The sequence below is a fragment of the Ovis aries genome, chromosome 1, assembly GCF_016772045.2.
Source record: "Ovis aries strain OAR_USU_Benz2616 breed Rambouillet chromosome 1, ARS-UI_Ramb_v3.0, whole genome shotgun sequence".
Lineage (NCBI taxonomy): Eukaryota > Metazoa > Chordata > Mammalia > Artiodactyla > Bovidae > Ovis > Ovis aries.
The window spans coordinates 248,338,102-248,363,162 of record NC_056054.1 but is presented as its reverse complement, the minus strand read 5'-3'; the positions used below and the strand labels follow the sequence as shown (position 1 = coordinate 248,363,162).

The following is a 25,061-nucleotide window of genomic DNA, read 5'->3' as shown; positions in this document are numbered from 1 at the left end:
AAGTTCTCGGCGGCCTTCCTCGGCGGTGGGGCCGGCTACTCCGGCCGCTACCTGCGCGAGGCGCCCCCGGGAGTCCCGGGGCCCCGCGGAGGGGTAGCTCCGCGCGCGGGTGAACGTTCCGGGATGCTCAAATCAGGACTGCGGGGTTTCCACCCCCCGCAGTTGCTCTTGCTCGGGAACTTGTCCAGGTCGCAGCCTTTTAAAGCAGCCGGCTTTGTCATACACGCGAAACTGGATGTGCTTCTAGCTGGCCGCGTTCTTGGCGGCTGCAGCGGTCTTTCGAATCCTACCTGTGGGTGGGTGGTTGAAGGTTTAGCGGTGCAGGAGGCGTTGGAGCCATATTTTACCCTCTTCGGCGGGGCGTTTTGGTGGGGGGTGGGGAGGACATCCCTGCCCGGGTGGCTAGTGCCTTCGTGGGAAGACAGGGTGCTTTGTACGCATTCGAAAAGTAAAATCACGAGAGTTGTGGGATCAGATCGCGTGCGAAAGGGGAAGCGTGGGGTGGGCGACTAAGGGAGCCTCAAGAAGGCTCCACAAGTTGGGGACATTTGTTGTTATTTGCGGAAGGCCCGCGGATGAACCCGAGTGTGGAACACGCAGTGCTCGGCCTCACAAACGTGGGGTGACTGCGGACCCGGCTCGGCAACAATTCCTCCTCGGAGGTGTTGGGTCGCTGTTAGCACATCTCTGGGAAGAGGGTTTAAAAAAACAGGTGGTTTGAAAAACCTCGAGTTTCCTGGAGAGAGGTGGAAATGCAGGGTGACAGTCAGAAAACCAGTGCATGAACCCACCCCATCCATTCTCCTGGCTTTCATTAACTTTTGGATTGAATGAATTGCCTACTTTAGAGGGCTTCTCTGGTGGCTCAGTGGTAGAGAACCTGCCTGCCAATGCAGGAGACAGGAGTTCAATACCTGTCTGGAGAGGGAAATGGCAACCCACTCCGGTATTCTTGCCTGGGAAATCCCATGGACAGAGGAGCTTGGCGGGCTACAATCCATGGGGTCGCAAAAGAGTAGGACAGGACAAAACAACGACTATATGTTTTAGAAAGGATATGTAGGAGGCATGTCTATTTTATAGGTTAGCTCCTGGCCAGCCCCCCATCACTGATACCTGGGAGGCTACTTTTGTGCACCAGGGACTAGGTGGGCCACTGGGCCTTTGCTACTGCTAAGTTGCTTTAGTCGTGTCCGACTCTGTGCGACCCCATAGATGGCAGCCCAACTGGCTTCGTCATCCTTGGGATTCTCCAAGCAAGAACACTGGAGTGGGTTGCCATTTCCTTCTCCAATGCATGAAAGTGAAACGTGAAAGTGAAGTTGCTCAGTCATATCTGACTCTTAGCAACCCCGTGGACTGCAGCCTACCAGGCTCCTCCATGCATGGGATTTTCCAGGCAAGAGTACTGGAGTGGAGTGCCATTGCCTTCGCAGCAGAGCATTTGTAGAACCGAGGTATCTGCAACTCTTTCTTTTCAGTGATTGGTTTGAAGAGTATTTAGCTCAGTCGTTTTCACCATTGAATAGTGAATTAGTAAGTAATTGGCCCCCGGTCACACTGGGGCTGGCTCCCTCTGAGTGCCCCCAAATTCCTGTGGGTGTTTCTTCAGCCCTCCGCAGGCTGCTGTGTGATGAGTTATTGAATATCAGATACCCCACCACCCAGGAAGGTGGAACCATCGTTGAGCCCCCAGCGCCCAGGCTTCCACTCTCTAAATGACAGGTACTCAGTGTTTGTTCAGTAAATAAGTGGGTGTCCCTCCTGAATCCAGGCTATCAGTGTCCATAGCCCATGTTTTTCCATTGTGCTTCGCTGTTTCCAAAATGTTATCCTTTATCAAATTTTAAAGAAATATCTGAGTGGAGACATTCATTTCTGTGTGTATTGAGGGCAGAGAGCATAATTTATGGGTCCAACTTTGACAACTGGGTCTCTAACTCAGGGGGGACTCCAAAGTTTCCAGGAAGAAAAGAAGTTGTCTTCACGCCATGATTGGAGTGAGAAGGTGATGGCCGCCGTGGGGAGCTAAGGCTCCCTAGTGAGGGGTGAGTGCTCCACAGCTTGACCTCTAGGGCCTTGAGCTGTGGCCGCAGCCCCATTCAGGGTCCCTCATCCCTGTGCATAATGAAGGGGAAGCCACTTGTGGGGAGTCCTGCTGACTGCTTCAGATCACACCATCTTCACTCCAGTGGAGGTGAAGGAGAGAGCTTCATCTCCCTGGGGAGAGCTAAGAACACCCCTTCTTACACTTTTCTGGCAATCTGATTTGCTGATCTGTTGAGGAGAGAGAGGCTGGTTTGGGGAAGGTGTTTCTGACTGTGGTGGGTGGCTATGACCCACTGGCAGGTGGATCAAAGTCCAGCTCTGCCGCCTTTTATCAAAGGCCAGCCCTGGAGAGAACGGCCAGAGGCAGCAGGGGTGGGAGCAGCCTGTGTCCCCTTTTTTCAGGAATCTGGAAAGGATTGGAATTTGGAATGTCATTTGGAAGAGAAAACCTGCACTACTTGTAGGTTCAAAACTGTTGTGGGCTTATCTTCCTCACCGGGACTGTCTCTGCCTCCAGGTCTGGCTCATACCCAGGATTCCTGCAGCTGTTTTCTAGAAGAGGCTTAATTAATGCCTGAGGTCTGTAAGTGAGAGAGAGAAGGGGAGGGAGGGAGAGAGGAAGAAAGTAAGCTTGCTATCTGGAGGAAGTAGGAAAAGGGATGACAGAATAGCCAAGGTTCTGAAAACTCCCAGGGGTAGACTTCAGCCCTGGAACGAGGTTCTTGGTTGGTGGATAAGGTGTCCGTGGGCCCACATTCTGAGGGAGGAGTTACCATCAGGAGCAAATTCGCTGAGATAGGGAAAATGGCCTTACAGTTACCAGAAATAAGGTGTGCCAGGCCCACTGTTCTGCTTCCTAGGAGGCCATGAAAGCCAGGTGAGAGCTGGACCCAGGGAGGTGGGAGAGCACGGATCCATCTGAAGTTGTGAATGAGGGGTGTGCCCCTTTGGAAAAGGTAGCTTGAGCGACAGCGACATTGCTCTGGGGTTCAGCCTGGGGGAGCCAGCTCACACCTGGGATGCTGAGGGGCGTGGCCAAAAGAGAGCCGGCTGGGATGGTCTGAACCTGTGCTTGGGGCTTCCCTGGTGGCTCAGCAGTAAAGAATCTGCCTGCAGTGCAGGTGGCGCTGGGGACATGGGTTCGATCCCTGGGTAGGGAAGATCCCCTGGAGGAGGAAATGGCAAGCCTTTCCAGTATTCTAGCTTGAGACTCCCATGGACAGAGGAGCCTTGTGGGCTACAGTCCACAGGGTTTCAAAGAGTCAGACAAGACTGAAGCAATTGAGCACACTCGCATGTACCTGTGCTTAGCAGCTGGAAAAGAGGCAACAGCTGCCTTCTGGTAGGACTGTGGCAGCCTCCCTGGGATTATTCCTGAGCCTCCTGGGCAGCCTCACAAGTGGAATAGGACCTGCCAAGGCCCCTCAACCTGGAGATCCTGCAAGGCTGCCGTCTGAGTGCAAAAGTCAGGAGGGCCAGGGTAGCCTCACTGAGCCGCAGCCTCCAGCATAGTAAGTAGCCTCCATCTCTAGAACCAGGAGGCTGCTCTGAATCTTCTTGGGCCTTTGTAAGGGAAGCCACTGGCTCTGGGAAAGAAGCAGGGCTATCAGTAATGAAGAGAGGAGCCATCTCAGGAACACAGCGGGTGTTAATGATGAAAGAACTCGGAGGAGCCTTGTGACGTAGTTCTTGCAGCTGGAGGCAGCGTCACCCATGTCCTCTAGGCTGCCTTCTGGCTGCAAGCAGTGCTCCATCAGGAGTATCTAGGGCTCCTCCCTGCACCCCGGTCCCTATTCCCCAACCCCCGCCACCACCTCCCCCAGCCCCATCTTCCTTCGCTACACACATTGATCGAGCCACCTCTGTGCTGGTAGGAGGATGGAGGAGAGCTTGGGCAACTCAAATATCTAGTGGTAGCAACTTAGGAACTTGAAAATTCTGTGTTTGCATAGTCACTCCCCCAACTTATGCATTCATGTTTTTGTATTATGAGGCATCCTTTTGTCATCTGCTTACCACTCTCTCTGCTTCTGTGTATAACCAACTTCCAGAGAGAGCCACAATCAATAGCATAGAAACCATAGCTTGAAAGAACAGATTAAGATGAAAATCATTGCTCCTGGTTCTGATACTTCCTCCCCCTCCTCTCCTTTCCACTCCTGTCTGTGGTTAGCATCATCATTTACACCCAGTTTACAAATAGTTTGAATACTATTTGTCCTACCCCTCAATTACATGGAGACATGTGTCTTTCCAACTGACAGAAACCACAGCTTACTTTCCTAGATCCACCTCATTCTTGGATCCGACACCAAACTCCAGGCCTTCAGAGACAGAGCAGTATCATTTTGAGCTTTTTAATTATAAAGTAAAATGAAGCTCTTGCTTGCTAATTGTGTCAGCTGCTAATATAGAAGAATCTGAAGTTAGAGTAAGATATTTACTGCCTCATTAACTTTTTATGCTTCTAAGATGAAAGATTAAGGTAAAATTATTAAAGATATAGTAGAAATGTCTGGAAGCTCAGAAGTAATAATGGAAGGACCCAGGCTTACAGAAGTAAATTAAGCTTTAAACATTGTTACTGAAATGTGAAGAGATATAAATAGGACCTTCTGTAGAAGTATACACAACGTAGAATTTAGACAAGTATATATTGATAGGTATAGAAATTTTTATCTGTCCCTTTACTGAAATATATTAATCATTATGATCATATGTTTTGCTTATGTAGTAGCTTACCATTTAAACAGGGAGCTGTGTCCATGATCTTGTTCAATCCTTCTGGCAGGTCTGGGATCTTCTTAGGGATGGGGACATTGGACCACAGGGTGTTTAAAAGGCTTCCCCCCTAGAATTCAGATCTCTTGAGTAGAGAAATACTATGTACCCAGATCTTCCTGCTACAGTGGCTGGATAACTCAATGTGGTTACTTAGTTATGTAAAAATTACAGGTGGTCTCCTGCTTAGCGGTAAAAGTACTACTTTTCTCTACAATGTTCTGTAAGTCAAACAACAACAGTATATGCTCAGCATCATCAGAAACCATCTGGAAGGATTTTTCAGGGCGTGTGGGTGTCAGAGGTTCTCTGATGACTTCCTGATGGTAACATTCCTATGGGTGTGCACTCGGCACAGTGCAGTGGGTCAGAGTGTAGACCCTGAAGCCGGACTGGATCTGTCATTAGGCTTGTACCCTTGGACAAGTTACCCAGCCTCTCTATGCCTCCGTTTTCTCTTTTGTAAAACCAAGGTGATGATAATAATACCCGCTTCATGGTATTACTGTGAAGCTGAGATGAGACAGTACATGACAAGGACTTAGAATGCATAGTACATGCTTAAATATTAGCTGTGGTTTCTTTTTGGTCTTTATTTTTTTAACCATTCATTCCTAATGCTCTTGCTGTTTAGTCACTTTAGTCATGTCCGATTCTTTGTGACCCCCATGGACTGTAGCCCACCAGGCTCCTCTGTCCCTGGGATTTCCTAGGCAAGAATATTGGAGTGGGTTGCAAAACATTTTTTGTACCAGCTGACTGCACTGAGATGATGGATATAGGATGATAAGATACACATAGCCTCCTGCCCATAGAATGGAGGACATCATACTCAAGTTCACAGTGAAGGACAGGAATAATAGCAGAGGCATTTCCCAGGCACTCACCTGACTCCAGGCCACTTTTTATGGCCTCGAGAGGCCAGAGTATAGCCTGTGAAGGGTTGACCGAGGCAGGAGGGGTGGGGCACAGTGGTGTACTTCAGCTGGTATACTCTGGTGACGTGGCCTTGCCCGCTGCTAAACATAGGCACTCATTTCACCCGTCCATGTCTGACACATGCTGGTTGTTCATGTTTTAACTATCACTCTTGGCCTCAGGTTGTTAGCGGGAAGCATGATAAGAGACTGTGAGCTCAGTGTTTACTCACCTGGTTTGCCAGCATACTCCTGGTCTTGGATGATGGCACCGGCTGCCCTCGCCGCTGTTCTGGGCTGGCTGTCCATCACCGTGGAAGCCCATGATCCCACCAGACCCAGCTCTCCGAGTGACAAATGGCACAGTTGCTCCTGAGAGCAGGTCAGGGACTAGCCTGAGGCAGAAGGCCAGACTACTAGGGAACAACAAAATTCAACCAAGTAGATGTGAAAATCTAATTGGCTTTACTCAAGAGTCCTGAATGGGCAGCACCCCATCTGGTAAACAGAAGGGCGCTCTGAGGGGCTATGCAAAGAGATGGTTTTTATAAGTAGGGCGAGGGAGTGGCAAGGAGGCTATTAACAAAAGAAAATCCAGGGTTGTTTCAGGCCAAGTTGCGTTCTTCTGGGTAAGGGGCAAGGGTCTATCTTATAGTTTATCTCTGCTTTCTCTGGGTGATAGAGAGGACTCATGTGACAGATCGCCTCATTCGTGCTGGCCAGAAAACTCCAAGCTGGCCCATTAGGATGGCATACCTGGGGGAGGCTGAAATCGCAGTTAGGTCAAATATTAAATCTAGGTTTGGGATCGTGGGCTTTAGCACAAGTGATACCATTTTGGGCCTGTGCTTTTGACATTGTCATGTGTCCTGTGTCTGCCATAGCTGGAACCTTCTGGATGTGAAAGCCTCTGGGAAAGTGTTAACAGGCCTGAGTTTAATACTTGGTCCCGGAAGGGGAGGTGCCTCCTCCTCAGACCTCACCCTCAGCTGCTCCGTGTGTTCTACAGAGGAGTTCTAGTGTGGCAGCCTGCCCCGCTAGTGATGGCCTCCAGCGCTGTGGGGAGGACTAGAGGAGCCTGTGATTGCAGCCTCAGAACCCGAGTGCCTCTCTGCTCTGTGTGATTAGCATACCCTCTGGTCTCCACTGGAGTTCTTTGTACTCATAAGTCGGCAGTCAGACTGGAAAGCGGATAATCAATCCTCTTAATGAGGAACCTGATTATTTTATTCATTAAAAAAAATTTTTTTTTGGTTGTGTTGGGTCTTCATTGCAGCATTGCAGCACTGTTGTTGGGTCTTCATTGCGGTGCGCAGGCTTCTCACTGTAGTGCCTTCACCTGTTGCAAGGCACAGGCTCCAGGCTCATGGGCTTCAGTCGCTGCAGCACCCTGGCTCCGTAGTTGTGATGCCCGGGCTTAATTGCTCCATGGCCTGTGGGATCTTCTCACACCAGGGATCGAACTCATGTCCCCTGCACTGGCAGGTGGATTCTTATCCACTGTACCAGCAGGGAAGTCCTAGTTTATTTATTTTTAAACTTCTGGATTCTGAGGTTAATGAGGCTTTGTCTTTTTTTTGTTAAAATACTTTCCTTATACTTGGAAAGTAAAGAAATGGCCAATAATACCATCCACTAAAAAAGAAAAATTATTTGCGTGTAGGCAGCATTGAGTTAAAAGGAGGAGAACCTTTACTTTCCAGTTGGTTCCCCGACTGCTCTGACTTCTCTGGTTTTGATTTCCCAGATGGGGTTGATTTTTGTTGCCAATTTGTCTCCACTGCAGTTCTTAATGGTTGAAGGTCATGGCATAGACGTGACCTGGGCTCTGTCTTCAAGGTGAAAAATGACTGTATCTTTGAGAAAGAGAGATTCTAATGTCAGCAGGCAGGAGGGTCTAAGGGTCTAAGGCAGCCTGTCTCATTCTCGGTTCACAGACTTTCCAGCAGGTCTAAGTCAGCAGCGTGTGAGTTTTTATATTCTCCTCTTGAGCATCTTGCTCTAATGACTGCTGATTATCTTGAAACAGCTGCATTAATTGATGGTGTTTAGGGACTCAACACCATTGTAAGTAATTGCAATTGGCTCGGCGGAGCGCAGCACATTCTTGTTGTTTGCTTTTTAGCTTGAGGGGGTGTTTGCTCTGAGTCCAGTGCCAGAAAGGGAGCTGGGAACTCCTTGCCTCCGTGCTCACCCACCACCACTGCTCACTGCCCCCAGATCATCTTGTGCCACCACAGCATCCCTTCCCACTGCATTCTGATTGTCTGCCCGTGGGCCTGTCTCCACAGCTTGACTGGGTGCTTCAGGAGAGCAGGGGCTACACCCAGCTCATCTCTGTATCTTCTTCCCTTAGCTCAAGAACTGGCATGAAATAAGCCTCAATAAAGGTTGGGTGAATAAATGAATGGATGAATGAATGAGTGGTTGTAAAGCAGCCTTGTGTTTGGCTACAGAGTAACCTACCTTCGTGGCTTAAATAAAGAATGGTTTGTTTTTCTTGTGTAACAAGATGTTTGAAGGTAGGGGGTTGCTGGCTTTGGTTTCAACAGCTGATATCTGTCTGAACTGACATACTGTTCTTTTTCCTGGCCTTTTCTGCATGATGGCAGAATGGGTGCTGCAGGAAGGAAATGCCAGCCACCTTGATACCTTTTATCAGACATTTCCCCCACAACATCCAGCAGCCCTCCTCTAACGTGTCAGGGCCAAAACTGTGTCACGTGGCCATTCCCAGTTAAAAGGGTCATATGAGTATTTAGTAGGGCACACTGCTGCTTAGAGGAGCTAGATAGGCTCACCGCTGAAACAAACAAACCAAATGCAGTTGACCCTTCAGCAACACAGAGGTTTGGGGCACTGACCTTCCCCCACCCCCAAGTAAAAAATCTGCACGTAACTGTAGTTGGCCCTCCATATCCACAGTTCCACATCTGTGGGTTCAACCAACCTCAGATTGTGTAGTAGTGTATTTACTATTGAAAAAGATTTGTCTGTAAGTGGAGCCACGTTCAAGGGTCTGCTGTACATTTAATGACTCAAATATGATGGACATTAACTGTTTGCTCACACAGAGTCCAAAATGGCTGTTCCTGATAAGGGAGGTAGGAGCTCTTTCCCAAAAGGTGGTTCAGGGATCCAAGCTCCTAAGGCTGTCACGCTTGTTTGCATCAATCAGCGAAAGAGGAAGGAACATGAAAGATGGAGGATGGAAAGATTTTATGGGCCAGACTTGATAGAGAATTGCTGCCACTGACATTGGCCAGGGGTCAGTCACATGACCATACCTCCCGTGAGGGAGGCTGGGAAATGTGGTCCAGCTTAGTGCCTAAGAGAAAGAGGAGAAGGATTTTATGGTGAGCTGACAATGCCTGTGACACTTCCTCACCACCACCCCCAAAGTGAAAGTGAAAGTCGCTCAGTCGTGTCCGACTCTTTGTGACCCCGTGGACTGTATATAGTCCATGGAATTCTCCAGGCCAGAATACTGGAGTGGGTAGCCTTTCCCTTCTCCAGCAGATCTTCCTGACCTGGGAATCGAACCGGGGTCTCCTGCATTGCAGGTGGATTCTTTACCAACTGAGCTGCCAGGGAAGCCCACAACACCCACCCCCCCACCAAATCAGGATTCTGTTAGTAAGGAATAAATGAATATTGAGGGGCAACTGGAGGTGTCTGTCTTGGAAAGAAATACTGTGCTAAGAAAGCTCCAGCCAGAAATGGTCTTTCTTCCCAGATTATCTGCCTTAAATCCCAGCTTCTGTTCCTACCTTTGGGAACTGGGCCAACAGAATAATGGAAGTTCCTCATTATCACTCTTGACTCAGGCCATGTTCTTAACAGCTTTGAGGGAGTAAGTCCTAGCTGGTTCCCTTCAGCAGTGGGAGGTTACTCCAGAAAGAATGGCCTTCAACTTCCTTGATACCAGAGGAACCTTTAAGAACTTTGAGCCCATGAGAGCTGCTTGTGCCCTTTCAAGTGGCCCCGCTCACCCAGTCTCCCAACGTGTCTCTTCCCCTCCAGCCCCCACCTCCAGAAAGGAGGAGAGGCCACAGCAGAGTGGCCTCTGCTTCCCTTTTGAACCAACTGAAAAGTATTTTCCATCACTTCCTGCAATTTGTTTTTTTTTTTTTTTTTTTCCAGTAAACTTGTTGGTGAATGGTTCATTGATCTGCTGGCTTTTGGTGTTGTTCTTATTCAGTCTGTTGTAGGTTTCAGTGCTTCTCCATCCACAGCATCCTTGGTATCTTTCTTCCCTCCCTCCCTTCCTTCTTTCCACAGACACCTGTTGAATACCTGCTGCTTCCTTAGCTTTGCATCTACCCAGCCTTTGGGGAGGTAGGCAAGGAAGCCGACACAAGCCTGTGACATTGAGAAGTGTTGTGGGAGGGCTGAGGTTGCCCAGTGTGAGGGGGACCTCACCCAGCCTTGGGGTTAGGGAAGGCTTCCAGGGGAGGTAGGATTGGGGCTGAGATCATGGATGAGTGAAAATTAAACAAGATCAAGAAGGCATCTGGGCCAGGAGAGTGAAATGGCAAATTGGCAGAAGGGGAACTTAGGTTTTGGGGCAACAGCAAGGAGTCCAGTGTGCTGAAGTTGGGGTGGGGCAGTGTGGTCATTCATTCATTAAGCACTGCTGTGCTCCCGGCCCTGGGGTTAGAGCAGCGAACAAGGCAGATGGAGTCTCAGCCCAAGAGGGCTCGAGGTCTGGGCTCTAAGAGGAGGGCGGGCTTGGCTGCTGTCCCAGACTCAACTCTCCAGGGTTTGCTGTTGGAGGCTGAGTAGGGTGTGGGCCCCAATGCTCCCGCTGTCACCTCTTGTGCCCTGTCCCTCTGTCTCCAGCTCTCGTCTGCTCCTTTGCCTAAATAACCCTAGCATTATTCAGACTATAAAAATAGAGGCTGGCACCAGAACACCAGCATGTAGTTGGTGAGAAAAGCTGGAAACTGTCATTCTGTATCAAGATATGTGCCAGCTAAGCTTTTGGTGGAGCACGTTCTTGGAGCCCCAAAGATAAGGTTCTAAAGTTTGCTTACATTTTTTTTTTCTCCTTTGAACTCATACCAAAACTTCTGGCCACTTGGCTCAGGATAAATAGTCCTGGTTGTGCCTGTTCCTCACCCTGTGAGCACATTGAAATGAGCATTTGATGCTGAAATCCATTAAGTGAGGATTGGCCTTGCCCTGGGCTGGCCTGATTGGAGGGGCTGAGTCATCTCCATGGGGCGGTCCATTCAGGGTTCATGTCTAGGTGAGGACCATGGTTAGCGCTACCTGAGAACGGACCAGCTGTCACCAGCCTATAAAGTTTTGTTCATCTCCTCATGGAAATGAGGGCTGAGCTAGGGTTTAGAAGAGCCTTCTCTGTGATGAATGGCCCCAAGGGTAGTTTCTTTCATTCTCCCTTTCCAGCCCTGTTTGTTAAGGTGGAATTGGCATTGCTGGGGGGCAGGGTGCAGAGAGAGGAACTTCCATGCTAGTCTAAGCCCAGAGCTAAATGTAGGACACTTTGTTTCCAGGTAGAAGGATCTCAATCTGTAGATCAGTCTTGTGGTGTTTCTGGGGTACCTTTTTGGTGCCAAATGCTATAGGGAACATGCATAATGATAAAATGAAGAGAAGGAGCATCATTACAACTTCGGATGTTCTGATTTGTAATAAGAAATGTCTATTTGTTCTTTGTCACTGTTTTTGACACAGAGTTTCTCAAACCCTTGACATTTCCTAGAGGAGACTGGAAAGGTGTCTTTCACTATGTGAATGAGTTAAGCCTCCAGGAAACCTAAGGTTGGGGGCTGGTTGCCTGGAGAACCAACCTTGTGATTAGAGGGTTAGAACTTTCAGTAGTACCACCTCTGATTTCTGGGGAAGAGTGGGGGATGGAGGTTGACTCAGTTACCATTAGTCAGTCAGTGGTTTAGTCAGTTATGCCTAGGTAATGATAATCTCAGTTTTTCTCTTTCTAAAACTTTTTGAACTTTGTCTTCTTTTTTTCTTTTATTTATTTGGCTGCACTGGCATCTTTAGTCTTTGTTGTGGCTTTCAGGATCTTTAGTTATAGCACATGAACTCTTAGTTGTGGCATGTGGAATCTAGTTCTCTGACCAGGGATCGAACCTGGGCCCCCTGCATTTGAAGCATGGTGTCTTAGCCACTGGACCACAAGGGAAGTCGCTTGGTTCTTGTCTTAATTTGAAAAAAAAAAAATCAGTAAAGAGATGGAAATAGTAAAGTGGGTAAAGTGTTTCTTAGAAGCAGAGTCATGTGAAAAGGACACACAGGCAGGCTCAGAGGGATAGTTGCACTTTTGACTTAAATTGCTAATATAGGGATATTTTCCCAGGTTTTCTCTGGCCAATCATCTTGCTCATTCTGTATAGCTATGTGACCCAGGACCCTCCCCGATGTGCACATACATCTTTTAACCAAGATGGATTTCAGCATGAGAGTTTCTGGAAGGCTGGCAGGACATATTATTGACTGGTATCCTCTCCCTTCTCTAATGCCCAAGGAACCTTTCTCTGCATGTATAGTTTGGGAGGTCTCCTTGATCCCAGAAATGAGAAATATGTGGCCTCCATATCTCTTTTACCCAAGCAGGACTCAGCTCCTCTCTGCTCTTTATCTTGAAGTATTTGTCCTCAGGAGACAGAGTCTAGCTGCTCAGCCTGGGGCCCAGCTATCTCCTGCCTCAGTGATGCCTCTGTAAAAATCCAAAGCATGCAGTTTGTAGAACTTCCAGGTTGGTGAACACGTGGAGATGTAGGAAGAGCGGTACTCTGGGAGACCGTGAACACTGCAAGACCTTTTCCACATGCCTTGCCACGTGCATCTCTTCCATCTGGCCGTTCCTGAGTCATATCCTTTGTAATACACAGGTAGTCTAGTAAGTAAATTGTTTTCTCTGAATTCTGTGAGCCACTCTGCAAATCAGTTGAACCCAAAGAGAGGGAGCTCATTGGAATTTCAGTCCATAGCCAGTTAGAAGCACAGGTGACAGCCTGGATCTACGGTTGGCATCTGAAGTAGTGAGGGACAGCCTTGTGGGATTAAGCCCTTAACTTGTGAGAGCTGAGGCTGTTTCCAGGTAGGTGGTGTGAGAGTTGAATTTGTCAGTGGAAGAAAGTGCACAACTTAAAAGTTGAGAATTATGTTTTATGAGGTGGACAAAACTGGGGACTTAAGCCAGGGATCCAGCATCTCAGATAGTTGCGAGAGACTGCTCCCAAGAGGTCAGGGAGGGGTCAGGGCATATAGGAGTTTTTGCTACAAAGATCAGGTAGTTGGAACATCAAAAGATCACCGTTAAAGAAAACCAGATATCTTAATTTAAAGAATTTAACCCTCTTCTGGGTATGGGAATCTGTAAAAGCCAGGGCTCATTGAAATCATTCCTCTGATATGCACCTCAGCCGGTATCCTGTGCTTTCTCATCCTGAGTCTCCTCAGGGTGCACCTTGCGGGGTGGGGTGAACACCCAGCTGGTGTCAGACAGAAAATTGCTTTGTGCTGTGGGAAGAAAACCCCCTACACATGGGAATTAGGTGTAGAATCACTACTACCCTAAGTGCATCCCAGAAACATCTCATCCAGTCCTTTCCACAAACCCAGGAATGGGTAGTTTCACTTTCCACTGGAATCTAAGCTCCATGTGGGTAGGAATTTTAGGCTTATTTGATCGCTACTGATCCCATTTCTATGACTATACTTGGCATATAGCAGATGCTCAGTAAATATTTGTTAAGTGAATATTTGAATCACCCTTTAGGTAAGGAAACTGCAGCTCAGAGAGGCAAAGGAGCTTGCCTGAAGTGCCACAGCCTGGATCTCAATCCCAGGGAGGTATCTCGAACTGTGGCTTGGGGTTCCCAGCCCCACTGCCCTTGGAATATGGGTTACTTATGAGATAGCACTGATCAAATGCAGCACAACTGTAACAAAAGCTTGAGTTGAGTAACAGTGAACTCAAGGCCCAGAAGGTTGTCTGTCTTGCTACAACTCAAGGGTAGACTGAATATGCAGGGGTGTATCCATCCGTAGACAGTGATGTTTCTTTAATACCGCCTTCATCCTGTCATGCATGCCTTCCGGAACCTGCTGTGGCTCCCTGCTCCCACAGAAACCTAGTCTGGTCCCAATCATCCTCCACCTGTTCACTGATGAGTCAATGTGTAAAGCCTGCCAGCAGTCAACAGTTCAGAGGATTTGGCTGTGCCCCCGCTTCTGCACCACTACCCACATCACTTATCTACTTCCAAATGCCTGCTCACATCAGGCGTGCCCGCAGATGTCCTTCCTGCCCTTTCAGTTTTAACACAGATTCTGCTGAGTCCCTGAAGCCCTCTCTGACCATTCCAGCACAAGCCACCACCATCCCCGCCCCAGCCACCGCCATCTCCACCCCGACCCCTGAAGCCCCATTCTGTACAGTGCATTTCCCGATGGCGTTCCTAGAACCCTGATTTCTGCAGTGATGGGGCTTCTGCCGAATTGTGCATGAAGCCCCTCCTAGCAAACTCTGCCTTTATCTCTCTTACACATCAAGTTCCATGTTGCATTGAGTTTTGAAAGGGGTACTGTTTCAAAACCACTAATCTCTTTATAATTTATCCTGTACCCACCTTGTGACTTCTTGCTTAACCACACTAATAAATAAACTTTACAGCTTTCTTTTTTTTTTCTGATTGTAGCAGTAAAACATGTCTACTTAAGAAAATTTGGAAAATGCAGAAAATTACCAATGAGAAAGAAAATCTTCTAAGATGCCACCACCTGCTTAGAGAGTTTCCTGTCAGTCTTCTGTCTTGTGATTTGTTTTAAAGAAAATGAAGATTACCTGTAATCCCAGCTATAAGCACCCGTAACATTAAGGACATTTTTTCTCTTTCCGGTTTTTTAAAAAAATTGTTCCTTGTATTTTTTTTTTTAAAAAGTAATAGGTTCAAAGTTCTGAAGAGTGAACAATAAAAAGCCCCACTCCCACTCCTGTTTAAAACCACTCAATCCAGTTTGGTAATGTATCTATAACATAATTGAGTTCACACGATACGGGCTGTATTAGGGCTTGCCTTTTTTTTTTTTTGATTTAGCAGTATTAACATTTTCTTCTACCATAACTAAATCTTTTAAAATCTGTATATAACACAATGTACAAAGAGTGCACTAAATATGTGAGTAGATATTGAAAAGTTTACCATCAAGGTTAAAAGTCCACCCCTCTTAATTTAGAGGGTTGTCTCCTTCCAGACCTTTTTCAGTAAGTTTGCATGTTGTCTTAAAATTTCCACAGGTCCATTGAGATACGCAGATGTACATTTTACCTACATGAAATTTTCCTAAATCTGCTATGCCAGCACTCTCGTCTGTCTTTCACTGGGCAGTGTCTCCAGAGGTTTGTCCATGCCCGCAGCTAAATCCACCTCTTCCTTTTAAGGCTGAATCATATTCCATTGTATGGACAAACTGTAATTTTCCAGCCATTTCTATACATGAGAACATTTCAGTTTTCAAATTTTTATAGTTATTCTTATTGCTGCCTTGTACACATGAGTGAGCTGTCTTGGGAACTAGATACCCAGAATATGAATTCTTAGGGCAAAGGGTATGTGTGTTTATTGTTTTAATAAGACCACTGGTTCTCTACAAATTCCATTCCAGTTAACCCTCTCACTAACAGTGTGTGAATGCATTCATCCCTTTTGAGACTAGTGTGCACCAGAAATGAACAGTCTTTTATTTTTTTGCCTATCTGAAGGATGAGAAGTACCATGTCATTTTAAAGTTTATATTTCTTTCCATCTTAGTTTTCTAAGCATATACATATATACCTATAAAAAATTTAGCCATGCAGTACATGCTTCTGTATGTTTTTTTCTTTTTCACATCACATCCCATTAAAATTTTCACATTTTGTTTTCCCAGTCATTGTATTGTCAAAAGCTCAGTTGTTCAGGGGTGGTGTCTTACTGAACTATTGCAGATCACCTGGAGTTTATTTCTGTCCCTAATCTCCAAAGACCCTAGGAATGACAAGGAAGAGAAAAAAATCCCTTAGCAGGAAATTGACCCAGGGTCTGTCTAGGAAATAGGGGCCAAATTAAAATCTGAATTAAATGTTTGCTTAGGGTCTCACCCCATAGATATTTGGCAGGGAGGTGCCTAAAGGATCACATGAGCTCTTGTTCTGTATAGGTCTTGGACACCATGTGTTAAGTGTTAAGAAGCTTCACCCATTTCATATGTTCCATCATGAAAAGCACTCAGATTTGTTTGTTGTTCTTTAGTTGGAGGGTTACGATGCCGCCACAGCATTTAACATCCATGAAAACATCCAGGAGGCAGTGTGGTGTAATGGGAATGCACTGAACTGGCAAGGCAGAGAGCTCGCTCCAGGTTTCAGCTTTTCCCTTGACTGTTACATAGACCTGAAGAAGACACTCAACCTCTTGGGTTCCCCAAGGTCTGTGTGGTTTGAGGATGACCAAGGTGTGAGTGGACTTGGAAGGCCTGGTGGAAGATAGGCTAGTAGCTAACCGGCTAGTTCTAACTCAGTGAGAATTCTAAGAATTTGAAGCTTCTAATAATGAGGTTGGCTGTTGTGGTATCATAAAAAAAAATTAATATTCAGTCTTTGTCCCAGGTTCTGGCACACAGCTCTTAAAACCCCTGGAATTAGCCACTCAGTCATGTCTGACTCTTTGTGACCCCATGTAGCCCGCCAGGCTCCTCTGTCCAGTGGAATTCTCCAGGCATGAATACTGGAGTGGGTTGCCATTTCCTTCTCCAGGGATCTTCCTGATCCAGGGACTGAACCCGAGTCTCCTGAATTGCAGGAGATTCTTTACCATCTGAGCCAGATGACATATAACTGGCCAGTGTCTGGATAGCTTTAGGATAGGAGCCTGTGCCCAAAAGACCAAGGCAGGATTAAGGGGTTTTAATGATCAATAGGGGAGAGAAGGAAATGGCAACCCACTCCAGTGTTCTTGCCTGGAGAAGCCCAGGGACGGGGGAGCCCGGTGGGCTGCTGTCTATGGGGTCGCAGAGTCAGACTGAAGCGACTTAGCAGCAGCAGCAGCGGAGAGAAGAGAGCCGGAGGTAGAGTTCAGTCAACAATGCCATTGATTTAAGCACTCTTGCCTACATAAAACCTCAACAGAAAACTTTCAACAGTTAGGTTTAGAGAAGTTCCAGGTTGACAGACACAGAGAAGTGCTGGAAGGGTGGTGAGCCCAGAGAGATGGTGTAAGCTGTGTGCTCTTGCCCCATATCCTGCCCAGTGTGTTTCTTCCATTTGGCTGTTCCTGAATATCTTTTATGATAATCTACAGTAAATAATAGTACTTATTCTGCCTCCAGATTCATGAGCTCTCATAACAAATGATCAAACCCAAAGTAGAGGGGTTGTAAGAAGCCTCCTATCTTTGGAGCCAAAGCAGGGCAGAAGTGGGCAGCCTGGGGGCGGAGACCTATGACTGGCATCTGATGTGGGAGTAGTCTTGAGGACCAAGCCCTTAATCCCATGGGGTCTGAAGCTGACTCTGGATGGTCAGCGTCAGAAGCAAACTGAATTGTGGGACACCCAGCTGGTATCTGGAAAACTGGTGGCTGTGGGAGAAAGCCCCATACATTTGGTATCACAAGGGTTGTGAGTAAAAACAGCTAAGTTGAATATCGTCCATCTCCAGAACTGTTCTGATGTGCTTTCAGTGGACTCTGTGCCAGGTTTTGTTCAGCGCTGGAGACACACTTGTGAACAGACAGAACCCATCCCTGCTGTCAGAAGGCTTACAGTCAAGCACAGGAGGCAGCGGGCCAGCCAGGAATTTCAGCAGGTTGGTTATGTAATGATAGTCCTGGGAAGTGTCATAAAGGAGAAACACAGGGTGATTCGGGGGTATCAGACAGGATGCTCATCTAGACAGGAGATGGGCAGTTACCCTGAGAAAGGAGAAAGTGATCCTGGAGCTGGGATCCAAGGGCTGATTGGGAGTCAGCAAGGTGGGAAAGGCAGCATGCTGGCCAGAAGAAGGTACCAAGCGTGGGTTGCTGGTGGTTAGAGTGAGCTTCTCCTTTGTTCATTCATTCATTCATCCAGCAAATACTGCTCTGGGCCAGACACTGTTCCTGCCACTGGGGATACAAGATCAGGGAGCAAGACTCAAGTTCCTAGCCTTCGTGTCATGCAGTGTTGGTGCAAAACAAATCCTCAAGCTGGATGCTTAAGATAATCATCCTTTTACTCTCATCCTCATGGTCTGGAGGTGGACCAGACTCAGCTTATGCTTCTGGCTCAGATCTCTCACATAGTCATTCAGGGGATGGCTGATTTGGAATTGTTCAAAGGGTCCCTCACTCACAGGTCTACTGTTGGGCATCCGCATCCCCAGATGGCCTCTCGTGGGCTTTCTCCTGTGTTATGGCCTTGGAGCTCTGAAGCATGTGGCAAATGAGACAAGCCAGGTGGAATCTGCATAGACTTTCTGAGCTAGTGTTGGAGCTCACACAGCATCATGTCTATGCCTTTCTACTCCTTAAGGCAGTCCCAATGCCTGTTCCCAGAACCTAGGACCACCTTCTGGTGGGAAATGTGACAGAGAATTTGTGGATGTGCATTAAAACTTCCATTGCTTTCATGCTTTGCCCTCCTGAGCATTTCAGCCTTGGCTTCAAAGTTACCTGCTTGCCCTACCCCCCTCACCTGAGTCTTCCCAGCAAGGTAAACCTAATGGCCCCTTGCAGTCCCACCTCCCTTCTCTGCCCAAGCAGCTCCAGAAATGTACAGTTTTCTCCACCTCAGGCCCTTTCCTGTGAGGGGCTGTGCCCCTTGTGAACTGGTACCCCATCTGCCTGGCTGCCCCATCTCCTAATTGGGTTGTCAGAGGACAGGCTTGGACACAAGTCCCAAGTCCCCAAGGAGCACAGCTCTTTTGTGGGGCTAAGAGATGACCAGGATGGCTGGGAGGGCTCTCGTGCATGGACTTGAGGTGAGGCTGGGTCTGTAGGCCATGGGCAGGGTTTGGTCATCATCCGAAGAGCATTATGGGAAACCACTAAAGGGTGAACGTTCAGATGACCACCTTCTGAGAAGATGCTAGAAGACTGTCCTTCTGGGGATGACAAGATTTTGCATTATAGTTTTAAATGAGTCTGTTAGAATGGTTTATTTTTCTTACAAAAGAAGATACCAGAGATGTCCGAAATTCGAGAGGAGGAAATTTCTCCATCCTGATTCGATCAGTCATAACAAGACTAGTGATACAGCAGTCTGCAGTTAGTTATCCCTGGGTTGGTGGGCAAAGCCAGTCTTCCATAACCAACAGTTCACAGCAGTGTTACAGAACCCGATCCACAGCAAACAGTCCCACCACCGTGATGTCCTGTAAATACACACAGTAGTGCCTAATAATGCAGCAGACTTTGGAAGATGACTGTGAAAGCTCTGAATATTACAGGATAGCTCTTTGCCCTGTGTAGTAGACCTACGTGGAAACTCCACTGTAAGGTGAGAATACAGAATAAGTATTTGCTTATTTAGTCTGTGGCTATCCTATTGTTTGACATTCTCAAAAGCGCTTGCATCAGTAGCTTCTTCCTTCATGTTTCTCATTAAGCACCCTTTTTTTAAGAACCACTAGTAAAGTACAAGTATGACTCACTCTGGAAAACTGGAAAGGGCTCAGCATCTAGTGAGATCTCACCTTCTCTCAGTTTCAAGTTAGCGTTCAATGCAAGCAGCATATACCAGATCACAGAGTAATTTAAAGATGTAAATAGAACTCTCCAGAAAATGTCGCCTGATAATAAGTTTCGGGGTTAACCCCCATCTATACTTTTAAATATTCCTATAAAATGCTTACTCCAAAGCAAAAAAAAAAAAAAAAACAGGCATGATTTTATTGGTGTGTTTTTCATGTAGGTGGCAGACCCATGAATATAAAGGAATTAACCATCACTGAGCTACTATGACTCAGGCGTTTCATGATATTTTGCTTAATCTTTGTCAAAAGTCTACGTATCCTGTATCAAACCTAGACTGGCAATTCGTTTCTTACATGATAGTGTACATGTTTCAATGCCATTCTCCCAAATCATCCCACCCTCTCCCTCTGGTGGGAGTGGGGTTCAGGATTGGGAACTCATGAACACCCATGGAGGATTCATGTCAATGTAGGGCAAAACCAATACAGTATTGTAAAGTAAAATAAAGTAAAAATAAAAATTAAAAAAAAAATCTATGTAGAATTGGGGACTAAGATGGTGGAGGGGAAGGACAGGGAGACCACTTTCTCCCCCACAAATTCATCAAAAGAACATTTAAACGCTGAGTAAATTCCACAAAACAACTTCTGAATGCCGGCAGAGGACATCAGGCACCCAGAAAAGCAGCCCATTGTCTTTGAAAGGAGGTAGGAAAAATATAAAAGACAAAAAGAGAGATAAAAGAGGTAGCGATGGAGCTCCGTCCCAGGAAGGGAGTCTTAAAAAAAGAGAAGTTTCCAAACACCAGGAAACACTCTCACTGCTGAGTCTGTGGTGAGCCTTGGAACCACAGAGGGCAACATAACTGGGAGGAAAAATAAATAAATAATTAAAACCCACAGATTACATGCCCAACGGTAACTCCCCCAGTGGAGAAGCAGTGCAGACGCCAGCATCCGCCACTAGCAAGCGGGGCTGGGCAGGGAGGCGCAGGCTGCATTGCTTAGAGTAAGGACCAGGCCTGAATACCCCAAGGGCAATCTGAGGCAATCTGAACTAACTTGGGCTAGCAAACCAGACTGTGGGATAGCTACAACGCAAAAAGCCCTAACCTATGACACCACCAGGCCTGCTCACAGAACAAAGGACTGAACAGAGCTAGCCAGCTGCAGACCATTCCCTACCACCACCACCACCCGCCCCCGCCCCGCCCCAGGTGACAGGCAGCCAGAGCTGGAAGGGGGCAATTGCAGCCCCAGAGAGGCATTATCTACCAAAGTGCAAGCAGGCTTCTTTGCTAACTAAGACTTCTTGGGATTCTGGACGGTCAGCATCCACCTGAGAAGGTGTGCCAGTTGTACACCCAGAAAACTGAGCGGCAGGGACAGGGGAGGTGATGAGTCACAGCGACCACGCTCGCCAAACACCTGATCACCTGAGCTGCTCGGACCTGGGAAGGGCACAAAACGCAGGCCCAACTGAGTCTGCGTCTCTGAGAACTACCTGAGTGCCTGAACCTGAGCGGCTTAGACCTGGGAGGTGCACGCAGCCCAGGGCCAGCCTCGGACAGTTCCCAGCAGAGCAACCTAGAGCCTGAAGAGTGTGGGCAGGGAAGGTACACGCGCCGTGAGTGGGGGCATGCCCAGTGTGGCTGAGACACTGCGAGCACCCGCCAGTGTTATTTGTTTGCAGCGTCCCTCCCTCCCCACAGCATGACTGAACAAGTGAGCCTTAAAAAGTATCCACTACCGCCCCCTTGTGTCAGGGCAGAAATCAGACACTGAAGAGACCAGCAAACAGAAGACGCTAAAACAGAGGGAACCGCCTTGGAAGTGACAGGTGCAATAGATTAAAACCCTGTAGTTAGTACTGACTGCATAGGAAGGGGCCTATGGATCTTGAGAAATATAAGCTGGACCAAGAAACTATCCGAAAATGAACTGACTCCACACTGCCCACGGCAACACCAGAGAAAGTCCTAGATATATTTTTACTATCATTCTTTTTTTAAAAATTTTAAGTCCTCTATTACTCCTTTAATTTTCATTTGTATAACCTACTATAACTTTGCAAAAAAAAGAGACCCTATTTGTTAAAGGAAACTTCATATATATATTTTCTTTTTATAATTTTTGTGACTTTGCTTTTTTTTTTTCCTTTCTTTAATATTGTATTTTTGAAAATCCAACCTCTACTCTAGACTTTTAATCTTCGCTTTTTGGTATTTGTTATCAATTTTGTACCTTTAAGAACCCAATCTTCAGTACCCATTTTTACTTAGGAGCAAGATTACTGGCTTGACTGCTCTCTCCTGCTTTGGACTCTCCTTTTTCTTCACCAGGTCGCCTCTATCTCCTCCCTCCCCCTTCTCTTCTCTACCCAACTCTGTGAATCTCTTTGTGTGTTCCAGATGGTGGAGAACACTTAGGGAACTGATTACTGGCTGGATCTGTCTCTCTCCTTTTGATTCCCCCCTTTATCCTCCTGGCCACCTCTGTCTCCTTCCTCCCTCTTCTCTTCTCTGTATAACTTTGTGAACATCTCCGAGTGGTCCAGACTGTGGAGTGCACATAAGGAAGTGATTACTGGCTAGCTTGCTGTCTCCTCTTTTGATTCCACCTCATCTCATTCGGGTCGCCTCTAACTCCCTCCTTCCTCTTCTCTTCTCCATGTAACTCTGTGAACCTCTCTGGGTGTCCCTCACTGTGGAGAAACTTTTCATCTTTAACCTAGATGTTTTATCAGTGGTGCTGTATAGATGGAGAAGTCTTGAGGCTACTGTAAAAATATGACTGAAAACCAGAAGCAGGAGGCTTAAGTCCAAATCCTGAGAACACCAGAGAACTCCTGACTCCAGGGAACATTAATTGACAGGGGCTCATCAAACGCCTCTATACCTGCACTGAAACCAAGCATCACCCAAGGGCCAACAAGTTCCAGAGCAAGACATACCACACAAATTCTCTGGCAACATGGGAACACAGCCTGAGCTTCAATATACAGTCTGCCCAAAGTCACTTCAAACCCATTGACATCTCATAACTCATTACTGGTCACTTCATTGCACTCCAGAGAGAAGAAATCCAGCTCCACCCACCAGAACACCAACACAAGCTTCCCTAACCAGGAAACCTTGACAAGCCACCCATACAACCCCACCCACAGTGAGGAAACTCCACAATAAAGAGAACTCCAGAAACTGCCAGAATACAAAAAGGCCACCCCAACACAGCAATGTAAACGAGATGAAGAGACAGAGGAATACTCAGCAGGTAAAGGAACAGGATAAATGCCCACCAAACCAAACAAAAGAGGAAGATGGGGAATCTACCTGATAAAGAATTCCAAATAATGATAGTGAAAATGATCCAAAATCTCAAAAACAAAATGGAATCACAGATAAATAGCCTGGAGACAAGGATTGAGAAGATGCAAGAAAGGTTTAACAAGGACCTAGAAGAAATAAAAAAGAGTCAATATATAATGAATAATGCAATAAATGAGATCAAAAACACTCTGGAGGCAACAAATAGTAGAATAACAGAGGCAGAAGGTAGGATTAGTGAAGTAGAAGATAGAATGGTAGAAATAAATGAATCAGAGAGGAAAAAAGAAAAACAAATTAAAAGAAATGAAGACAATCTCAGAGACCTCCAGGACAAGGTTAAATGCCCCAACATTCGAATCATAGGAGTCCCAGAAGAAGATGACAAAAAGAAAGACCATGAGAAAATACTTGAGGATATAATAGTTGAAAACTTCCCTAAAATGGGGAAGGGAATAATCACCCAAGTCCAAGAAACCCAGAGAGTCCCAAACAGGATAAACCCAAGGCAAAACACCCCAAGACACACATTAATCAAATTAATAAAGATCAAACACAAAGAACAAATATTAAAAGAAGCAAGGGAAAAACAACAAATAACACACAAGGGGATTCCCATAAGGATAACAGCTGATCTTTCAACAGAAACTCTTCAGGCCAGGAGGGAATGGCAGGACATACTTAAAGTGATGAAAGAAAATAACCTACAGCCCAGATTACTGTACCCAGGAAGGATCTCATTCAAATATGAAGGAGAAATCAAAAGCTTTACAGACAAGCAAAAGCTGAGAGAATTCAGCACCACCAAACCAGCCCTCCAGCAAATGCTGAAGGATCTTCTCTAGACAGGAAACACAAAAAGGGTGTATAAACTCAAACCCAAAACAATAAAGTAAATGGCAATGAGATCATGCTAAGCTGCTAAGTCATTTCAGTTGTGTCCGACTCTGTGAGACCCCCTAGATGGCAGCCCACCAGGCTCTGCCTTCCCTGGGATTCTCCAGACAACACTGGAGTGGGTTGCCATTTCCTTCTCCAATGCGTGAAAGTGAAGTCGCTCAGTCGTGTCTGACTCTTTGCGACCCCATGGACTGCAGCCTACCAGGCTTCACCGTCCATGGGATTTTCCAGGCAAGAGTACTGGAGTGGGTTGCCATTGACTTATCAATAATTACCTTAAATGTAAATGGGTTGAATGCCCCAACCAAAAGACAAAGACTGGCTGAATGGATGCAAAAACAAGACCCCTATATATGTTGTCTACAAGACACCCACTTCAAAACAGGGGACACAAACAGACTGAAAGTGAGGGGCTGGAAAAGATATTCCATGCAAATAGAGACCAAAAGAAAGCAGGAGTAGCAATACTCATATCAGATAAAATACACCTTAAAACAAAAGCAGTGAAAAGAGACAAAGAAGGACACGACATAATGATCAAAGGATCAATCCAAGAAGAAGATATAACAATTATAAATATATATGCACCCAACATAGGAGCACCACAATATGTAAGACAAATGCTACCAAGTATGAAAGGGGAAATTAACAATAACACAATAATAGTGGGAGACTTTAATACCCCACTCACACCTATGGATAGATCAACTAAACAGAAAATTAACAAGGAAACACAAACTTTAAATGATACAATGGACCAGTTAGACCTAATTGATATCTATAGGACATTTCACCCCAAAACAATGAATTTCACCTTTTTCTCAAGCACACACGGAACCTTCTCCAGGACAGATCACATCCTGGGCCATAAATCTAGCCTTGGTAAATTCAAAAAAAAATTGAAATCATTCCAAGCATCTTTTCTGACCACAAGCAGTAAGATTAGATTTCAATTACAGGAGAAAAACTATTAAAAATTCCAACATATGGAGGCTGAACAACACGCTGCTGAATAACCAACAAATCACAGAAGAAATCAAAAATCAAAATATGCATAGAAACAAATGAAAATGAAAACACAACAACCCAAAACCTGTGGGACACTGTAAAAGCAGTGCTAAGGGGAAGGTTTATAGCAATAAAGGCATACCTCAAGAAACAAGAAAAAAGTCAAATAAATAACCTAACTCTACACCTAAAGCAACTAGAAAAGAAAGAAATGAAAACCCCAGGGTTAGTAGAAGGAAAGAAATCTTAAAAATTAGGGCAGAAATAAATGCAAAAGAAACAAAAGAGACCATAGCAAAAATCAACAAAGCCAAAAGCTGGTTCTTTGAAAGGATAAATAAAATTGACAAACCATTAGCCAGACTCATCAAGAAACAAAG

The 25,061-nt window shown here is 46.2% G+C and overlaps 1 protein-coding gene across 9 annotated transcripts in view; it reads left to right on the top strand.

Moving 5' to 3' along the window:
• The window catches only part of PXYLP1 (2-phosphoxylose phosphatase 1), a 106,188-nt gene that overhangs the window by 18,623 nt on the left and 62,504 nt on the right, over positions 1-25,061 (top strand). The window contains exons 1-2 of one of the 9 annotated variants that reach the window (XM_060395234.1): positions 1,124-16,456; positions 16,751-17,581. The exons of 7 other annotated variants lie outside the window; for them this stretch is intronic. The gene's annotated coding sequence lies outside the window, so the exon portion shown is untranslated. Of the gene's footprint in view, positions 1-1,123; positions 16,457-16,750; positions 17,582-25,061 lie in introns of those variants that run through there. One more of the 9 variants, XM_042236240.1, reaches the window with a different exon arrangement.